Genomic DNA, 10160 nt, shown 5'->3' with positions numbered 1-10160 from the left:
GTGTGTGTGTGTGTGTGTGTGTGTGTGTGTTGCCAGGTAGGAAAACACATGACTGATTACCTTAAAAGTCTTCCAACATTTTCTTCCCTCCCTCTCCATTCAGAAATTCTTATATGAAAAAATGGACCATGTGAATTCAGTGGAATATCTTTAAAGCAAACAATTTACCTAAAAATTATATTGGGTCTTGATAGTCTTTGGGGAATTTCTCTTTGGGAGAAACTTTAAGGTTGGCTTTTGGAGTAAATTTTAGAAAAATTAAATATTTTTTAATATTAGAATTGTTTAGTGCACTGTAGCATGAATGGATCAAACAATACCCTAGTTGAGTATTTTATATAAAAGTAATTAATGATATCCCTTTAACGATGAGGAAAAATTGTTCTAAGTAGAGAGAAAACATGAACTAAGGCCACTGAAGTTAAACAATACACATTTAGGTCATACACTAGGCTGGATCCTTGAAAATGCACAAGATTTATTTCTATCACTTCATGCACTGGGAAAATCTGGCCAATAATAAATTCAGAATGCACAGTAATAAAGAGCAGGAAAATAACATTAAAATAAGTATCAACACTTAAACTGCAACAGGAGGGATATAGATGAGATATGAAAAAATAGTTCTTCCTCTCATTAGAGCAGTTAAACATTGGAATAGGTTATCAGGGAAGGTCTCTACAGACTCTTCTCTTGAAGGTTTTTAAAATCTGAGAGACAGCAATTTATCTTGAATAGTTGAGGTGAGTCCTGTACTGCAGGTAGATGAAGGACTGGATGACCTCTGAAATCATAAGTCGTAAGTAACTTGTTATCAGCTGCCTGATTCAGTCATTCAAGCAGGCTTTTGTATTCAGAAGTGATCATCAGCAGTGTTAAGCATTCTACAACTTAAATATTTCCCAATTTTAACATATGAAGAAATCACATTGAAAAGGAGTGGATCACAGATTAAGATCATCACTTGTAAATCTAACCCGAATTAATATATTTTAAAATCTAACTTTTAACATGCTAAAACAATAAGCAGTATGGTGACAATTTAAAATGTGATTTCAGTGTGATGTTGGAAATAGCAGGTATTATGAGAAGACTGGCACAAGTGTTATTTTGAATTAGTATAAGTGACATGAAAAACTTTATATGAGGAATGTTTTTGATACTTTCCACATTTTCTGACAAATTTGAATAAATATTTAAATATCCCCCTTGTCTTTCCCTGCACTCTGTCTAGATCTTGAGAAAGTTCAGTTCTAAGCTTGACACAGGTGATTTTAAGGAAAATAAATTATGTTAATCAGAACAGCAAAGGATCAATAAACAAATGAGCACATAACACAGATAGTATCATTCCAAAGGGTCACAACGATTCATCTTACTCTGTTATCTTGACTCTATGTAACTCACCCCTCACTTTTCATCTCTGGAAACCAAGCATTGGCATACATGACAAAAATGTAATACAGAATTTTTAGTATCATTACAGAAATTCTAAAATGACCCACAATATTTTTACCTGAAGAACTATCTAATATAAATTTATTTGAATATATATTCTTAAATAAATCATATTTTTTCAGAAAAATATCTTTTTTCTTAGAAGTCCAATCTGAAAATATTTTTCCTTGAATATAAATTTATATTTCAAAATACAATATGGACAAAAATTAGACTGAAATATCATCAGGCAGTGATTATATGTGGGTTATATAGATAACATTCCATATTATAGGGATCATTCGTATTTTTTAAATAAGAAGACTAGCTCCATCTGCATTGCTTTAGTCATGAGATTACAGACTCAAAGAACAAAATGTGAAATAAACTAGATTGCATTGACCTTCTTCAGAACTAACACTAGGCAAATGTTTTTAGAACAACGATTTCTACAAGTTTAGTTGACTCCGAAACTTCAGGATTATAAACTGCTTTGATTTTTAGCTATATTTACAAGATAGTCAGAGGTTGCTACAAGTAAGGCCATGCTTGTCTGTTACACATCACAACTTCTTATTATTTAAGATTAACAAAAATTTTTAATGAAAATACTGCATTACATTTCCACCTGTTAACTTGAAATAAACACTTATTTCAATCTATTTAGTCAAAGCTAGTAGTACATAGTTTTAATAAACTACTTGCCTCACCCCCCCCAAAAGAACAATAAACAAATCTTTCATACCATAGCAGCCTTACAGATTTTAATTTTTTTACTAAGGTTTTAAAAATTTAAACAATATTTTAAATGAAATTAAACTAATCTAAGCATTTGCTGCAACGACTATGGCAGTCACTGAATATGTCTGAAGATTTCCTACAAGCGATAATAGAGTATACTTTGGCTTCTATTCTTTTATAGATTACTGCACGTTTTAATTTTCTCTGTTGCAATGTTTAATTGATAAAAAAACAAAAAGAACCCAGTAATGGGCTCATGGCAGCAACAGGTCACAAGCCCAAGATTTCTTCTTTTCTTCTTTCTTTTTTTTCTTTCTGTTTTGTAACCATGGTAAAACAATAGAAGTGAACTTTCCCTGAACTTTTCTCTTTAAAAGACTGGGTCCATGTTGACCCAGCAGGGCAGGCTGGAACCTGATACTATCAACCCGAGGGCTGCTAAAGCAATCAGGTTCAACAACAACCCTATATGTTACCTAATGTCATTCTGCCACAAAGCCAAGGCAAAAGCAAGCTATTTCTAGTAAAGAATTTCTTTCTATTGTTTCAGAGATTAATTCAATGGTCCAAACGTGCATAAAACATGGACTAAATGGTAGACTACAGAAATATATTATTGTTCTCTTATAATTATATCAATACCAAGGTTTATTTGCAGATAAGGCCTAATCCCACAAAAAAAGCTCCTAGATGTATTATTAAAGAACAGATGATTTAAATCATTATAGATTTAGATGATCTTACATTTAACCACGTCATTTTACTACATTCTCATGGTAATGTGTCTTAAAAGGTAACACTGTAAGACATTTACCCATGTTTTACAGGCTATCGAGGCATGAAGAAATAATTGATTAAGTACACAAATTAAAATATTTGTTATTCTGCAACTGCAGCATAATAGATAATGTATTAGATTTTAGCAGCCTCTTTCTCTTCTCTTTCACTCAATGGGCCATTGGCATTTCTCTTTTAAAACCAGTTTTCAAGAATTTTTAATACTATCAGCAAAATTTAAAGACAGTGACTATATACAGAAAAAAATTTAAAGAGAGAAATATAATTTCCAATATTTATAAGTAAATATTATGGAAGTAGTTTAGATTCAGCCTTTTTATAACTCCTTAATGCTCAACTACAAATTTGAGAAAAATTTAGTAAAGATGATATAATGTTAACATTCATCTGCCATTACCTCACATGCTCTAAAATGTCTACACAGATACATAAATATGTCATATTAATTATGATTGATTACTTCAAAATGTTAGCTGTGCTTAAAAAGTTGCTCAGTTATATCCTCAGAAATATTTCATATAGGTTATTTTATGGTAAATCTTCATAGAAACAATTTCAAAGGTTTCAGAAGTAGAGTTGGATCATGTGGATGAGATCTTCATCATGGTAACAACAGGCCTCAGCATACCTATGAGAAAGAATTATAGTTTTGTCCCTCATGTAAAAGAAGTTCAGAGTATTAACTAAATTAAAATATAAGGGCAGTTCCAAAAAATCCAGGACATGGGCTACTTTATCAATAGTTGTCCTTAAAATGATTTTCAGAATAACATAACAAGAAAATCTTTTCTGAAAAGTAAAAAAAGTTTATAGCAATTTTTTCCATATTTTAACTTGTTTAAGTCAGTTGTTAGTTGAGATTCTTTTTGTAGGTGTATGCTTATTTAGCTGCATGTTTATATAAAGTATTGTACACACTTTAGAGATGACTAAAGACAAACAATAAAATGTCTGTTAACATTTATTAAATATATTAAATATTCCTTATGAAAACATAGAGTTAATTTTTGTATCCAATTCTTAAACTGATTTTCCAAGTAGTAATATGAAAAGTATCACTCAAAGTGCAGGTTAAATGCTACTTTGACTTTAAAGAAACCCATCAAAAATGTTTAGAATATACAGGGCATTGAGAAAGGAAATTTTTGTAAACTGAAGGATGTAAAAGATTTTTGTAAAAGTAAGGATGGAAACAAGACTATGAAGCCACGAAATAAAGGGGCAGATAGCCTATGCACCTAACTATTGTTCTAAACTTTGAGCTCTTGATAGTGGGTTCATTCATTCTTTTCTCCCAATTTGAGGACATAAGGAGTTAAGATTCTGACTTTACTAAGAAAAAAGGGAAGGCTAACATAAGCAAAATAGCTATGTACCAGGTAAGTAAAATATCTATCTCATTTAAATTCCAACAACCCTTTAAGGCAAATATTATTACCTCCATATTTCAGATGAGGAAATCTAATCTGACTGGCCCAATAGCATGACTCATGAATTTTGAATCTTTATGTCAGATCTATGTATCCCTGACTTCAAAGCCTGTGCTTATTCCATTATCCCATGGTGCCTCTGAATAGTAGAGACAAAAGGTCATTTGCCATGGATCAAAAGACAGAAGCTGTCACTTATTAGATGTGTGACCTTGACAACTCATTTAAGCTTTTGGAATCCACATCTTTCTTTCCCTGACACCCTCAAGAGGTGCTACAGAAGACAGAATTTTAGAACTTGAAATAAAATAGTCAGCGAAGTTACTATTATCATAGAGGGTTTAATAAGAAGAAGGTTAACAGTGAGAGCAAAAGAAAAAGATGACGGTGTGCATTCTGTGCTGATCAAGGGTATATTCTTCCAGTCTAAGAAGGTAGTTTCCTGTATTTGTGACATTTTCTTTATCTCATTTCTACCTCAATGTCACTATTCTTCCTCCTGCTGTTTTTGATTTCTCTGAGTAAAGGCTTTATATGGGAATTTTAATAGTTGTTAAAAACTATTAAGATAGCTAATTTGAATAGTTATCTGTTGATGAATACAGAGTATACAAATCAAGAGTATTTCCAGTGAGAAGAGGATATAAAAGATTATATAAGTAAAAAAGACAACTTTCAGTCAATTGGGAGAAGTAATGGGCTCTAAAGAATAATTTTCTTTAGTCATTTTTCCTGAAAATTATACCAAAAACTTCAGTTCTTAGACTAAAAAATGTGAAGCTTCAAATAATTTTAGGTCTGCAACTCGTCACTGAATAAAACAAACTTCTGGGAACACAGAAATGACGTTTTCCATTTTCTCCTGCTTCAAAACCATAGTAGTATAAGTATAATGGACATCTAAATATTTCAAAAGCATTTAAAATACAGCAAGTTGATTGCAAACTTATCTTCTCCTTAAACCTGCATCTCCTTAACCTACTTTATTACATATCTCTAATAATAAACCACCATTCATCCAATCCTCAAAGCCAGAACCCAGGAAGTCATCCCAATTTTTCCCTAATTTTTAATGTACTTTCCACTTCTCCACTCAATGGTAACCAGCTTTTATTGATTCTGCCTCTGATACATCTCCCAACTCTCTCTCTTCTTCATTCACATTGCTCCTGCCTTGTCTCATGCTCCTTCCCTCCTATTCCTTTAATATTGTTTAACACTGACCTAAGTGATCTATTTAGAACTAACATTATAGCATCTTCAGTGCTTTCTTCTGCAAATCTTATAAAAGTTTTCCAAACTTCTTATAGCATACAAGACCTTCCAAAATTGAATCCCTCAATTCATTTCAGATGAATCTCTCAATTCCTTTCAGGAATAATTTCCTGTAACTTTTCACTCTCACTCTGTAGTTGCTACCTAATTAGTTTCATATATCTATGCCTTACAGACGCTAATTCTTCTGCCTGGAATGCCTTCTGGCAATTGTACGCGTGAGAAATCCTACACAAATTTTCATCAACTTCTTCCCTAATCTTCCCAGGTACACATTGCTCACCAACTTCCCTCTACTTCCATAGTACCATGGAATACCATAGTATCATATTATAATCTCTACCACATTTACATAATAATTTATATAGCTTTTTTTCTAAGTACACAAAGCCATTAAATGAAGTAACTCTGTTCTATATATTTCTCTTTCCCCAGAATTCAATAGTCTGATAAAAAGGAAAAGTTAATACTATGTTTGCTGGATGAATCAGCAGGAAAAGGAACAAATTAATAATTTTCAAAAAGTATATATCACACATGTAATTAACAATAAAATTAAATGATAGAAATAGTCTTTCCAAAAAATTATCATTCTTCATTAAATTAAGAGACATAATATAAAATGTTAAGGATTCATTTAAAGAAGACTTTACTGAGTAATGATTTGTATTAGGTACATACCTACACAATTTAAGATACAAAATAAACTAAAGCAAAGTAACATAGACTTATCTGAGTTCCAAAAAATTAGTTTAAAAATTCTCTTCAGTGTCAATCAAATAATACAAAATATTAAGTCATCATTGCCCTTTAAAATTCTTTCAACAAGAATTCCCTAATTGTACTTTCACTTTATCTCACTGTACCAGTAAGTAAATAAATTAACAAAATAGCTTTTATCACACAGAATAACCTTTTAACTGAGGGATTATCTCTGGTTTATTTTTCATTTCTTTCACTGCAGATAGCAGTTCATGCCTCATTGATTAGTTTGCTAAGGTGGTGACCAGAAATGAAAACACAATCTCTCAGATATTGCAAGGACCTGTGTGTGTAATCACACACACACAGGCACACACACAAACACTACACACACATTAATTCTATACCTCTATGCCTGACATTTAGTTGTCAAAAGACAAAGAGTCTTTGAAATACAAAGATTCCATTTATATTAACCCATACTCCGGTACAATTTCATCTCTTGGATTTAATCATTATCTATACTTTTTTACACTTTTTCATTAAATTATACTTAAGTTTTGTACCATAATTTAAATTAATCTGTCCATTTCACAGCTCTCAGGGGTAGGAAAACATAGTCAAGGGGAAACAATCTAGTCTTCTTCAGATTCTTGCCATTCAGGAATTCAATGATAACCTACATTTTGATGTATTCCATCAAATGTACCACCTATATTTAAGACTTAACATATTAATCATAAGCTCATTAGTCAAATCTTTAGATCCCTTACCTTTCTTCAGCCAAAACAAATCCACAATTAGTAATCCAAAAAAGTCTTTTAAAAGACAGCACAGAATTCAAGTATGAAATAAGTGTTAACTAAAGTAACCAGAACCAATGAGCGCATGCCACCCTGGCCTGGTCTTTTGTTACCCAAAAACACTGCTAAATTCTGTGTCTCAATGTTTGGGGGAAAAAAATTGATCACCTAAAGTATCCCTAAAAAAGAGCAACCATAGGTTGGAAGGGTTCAAAGTCCAGAACAAGTAAAGAATAAAAGAGAGAATATTGTCCCATATAGAACATAAAAACTTTAAGCGATTCAGACAAAATAAAAATCTTAAAATATGTAATACATGATAACCAAATAAAAGACAGATTAAATTCATTCCTTTCACTTCTAGCCTCAAAGATAAAGAGTATTTAAGCCAAATATAAGGAAGGGCTTATTGGAAGTTAGACATAAAAAAGTTATCTTCCTCTGAGACCCTTGTCCCTTCAGTGGTCAAGAAGAAGCCAGATATGGCATTTGGTACAGGCTTTAGCTCACTCACCGCTGAGGTGTCTTTCTATTCTGAAATTCTATTATTCTATTCACCATAACCAAGTACCACTCCATCACCCAGTACAGTTGATTATGTATTCAAATATATTGTTTATCTTTCATTTGTTTGTCATTTCACTAATTAGGTGCTTATTTCCTTAAGATCTACCAACATTCCCAATTACCAACTATCCTACCCACTGCTTTTAGAATGAAAATGAACAGGCAAGAGAATTTTGAGTAATAGCCAAAGCAAGTTTTAAGAAAATTATAATTTGGCAGTCCTCATGTCTCCACTTTAAGTGGAGCTTTCTCTTCTTCTTGGCACTCTTACTCCTCCCATTGACATTTAAACCCCAACTATCTACACTTTTTCTATTTTGCTTTCAAAATCAACTAAACTCTGCAAGAATTTAATTGATAATTAAGGTTAAAAGGCTAAATTATGAGTATTTGCATTTTAAAGAGCCACCTTCTTCTGTGTGAATGCAACCCCTGGTACTATTTCTTAAGTACAAAAAATAAATGAAGCCTTTGTGGGCCACCTTTGAAAGGTTGCCTTTGACCCAATATTAGAATGGATTGTTTCATCATAAGATTTGCTGTTCAAGAAACAACACAGATACCATGCCTGACTGCAGCATGTCCAAGCCTCTTCACTTGATCTTTCAGCCTCCTTATATACTTAACACCCCAAATTCTCACTAATCTAACTATATTTGAGTTCACATTATAATTTCATGCAATGCATAGACTAGGCATAGGTTATCTTCCAGAAGTCAAAGCCACCTGACACTTTCTGTACTGTGCTTACAGTATAGTTACCATGTTTTCTATGTATTTTGTCATTACCTATATATGCTTTTTGGGTCAGAGAAAGGAATGTCATTTTTCCTTCCTTTTAACACAGATTTGGACAGTGTCCTTGAGCACCAGAAAGGCTCATTGAATTATGCTGAATGTTTCTACCTTTAGTCCTGCATTTGTCTTTTTTGTTTATTCATCTGTTCAATATTTATGAAGAGTTTATTGTGTACCATAAGAGAAACTGAGTGGAGAAAGACAAAAAATACATAGAATAGACTATCAAAATGCTGTCTTTAAAGTAGTAGTACAGAGAAGGCTCTTTTGAGAAGATGAGACTTGAATATTAAGAAGTAATCAGGGACAGGGAGAAGTTACCAGCTATGGGAAAATGCGAGGAAAAGGTCCCAGCAATTAGACCAGTGAGGTCAAAGTACCTAAGTCTGATCAGGAAACCAAAGAAAGCCAGTATGGCTAGATTTTAATAAGTGAGATGGAGAAAAGAAAGCAATAGACTCCAGGAGGCTGACAGAAAACTGTTTGGATTTCTATTGACCTATCAATAACATTTATTTGTATGTTCCCTTATTAAGTCTTAAATCTTTTCCTGTGCAGAGAACACTTTTGAATTCTCCAAATATGATATATTCTCTGTCTTCGGCAAGAGACACACCTTGCAGTCCTATTTTCAGCCATAATGTCTAGTTCAAGACTCAGCCCATAATCATGTCTAACAAATGTGTTTGACTAGCTAAATTAAAATGTAATATAAATGAAAACTATTCATTTAAAATTCCAAAGCACTCTGCAGTGTTTAAATTTTCATATTCTATAAAGAATACGATCGATACTTTAATGAAATATGAATCCTTTGCCTGCTAACTAGTCGTTGATATAAAGATAACATTTCAGCTAAAGGTGCACTACACAAATGTCTGCCTTAGTCTCTCTTTGTCAACGTTTGCTATCCATATAAAAGATCAAGATCAATATTAAGGTAATCATATGATACATAATAGCAGATAGTTACGTTCTCTGAACTTTACTTATCAGTCTAACTAAGAAGTCTTTATCAAGAGGTTCATTTTCTTGTAGTAGTTAGTTTATATCAAGCAGTTATCCCTCACACCTGTCAGAATGTTCCCACACCCAGATAGACAAATATAACCGTTATTACATACTAAAAGTAAAATGTAAATCTGCATTATAAAAAGCATTTCTCTTTCTCTTGATGATATACAGCCACTTCATGTTACAAATGCTGTAGAACAAACAATAATAATTTGCTAGAAAAATGGGGAAAGTAACCTATGGATGGGTATGAAACAAATAGCATCCATTATTCTAAAAAGGTAAAAATCTATTTCCAAACGTAATTTCACTACAGTATAAATGTTTAGAGATTAAGCCTGGTACCCTCATAATACATTTGCCTAGCACCACAGTAAGTTTTTTTATTGTTTTTTCCAAATAGGATGACAACCATCTAACCTATATAATATTAAGCAGACATTTAGTTCCACTGATGTGAACAGCCAGGAGATTAATGCTGACAGAGTTAAATTACACAAGAGTCAAGAAATGTGATCCAACAATACAATTATAATTATCACTAGGGGAGGTAAGAGATGAACATATTTTCATCTACTAAGAGCTCTGAATTAAA

At 32.3% G+C, this 10160-nt stretch overlaps 1 protein-coding gene across 1 annotated transcript in view; it reads right to left on the bottom strand.

The window, feature by feature from the left end:
- The window catches only part of LOC103264319 (dachshund homolog 1), a 420253-nt gene that overhangs the window by 267279 nt on the left and 142814 nt on the right, over nucleotides 1-10160 (bottom strand).

The sequence above is a fragment of the Carlito syrichta genome, unplaced genomic scaffold, assembly GCF_000164805.1.
Source record: "Carlito syrichta isolate Samal-C Ts95f unplaced genomic scaffold, Tarsius_syrichta-2.0.1 Scaffold305645, whole genome shotgun sequence".
Classification (NCBI taxonomy): domain Eukaryota; kingdom Metazoa; phylum Chordata; class Mammalia; order Primates; family Tarsiidae; genus Carlito; species Carlito syrichta.
Note: the sequence above shows the minus strand (reverse complement) of the source record. Positions and strands in the feature narration are given on the sequence as shown.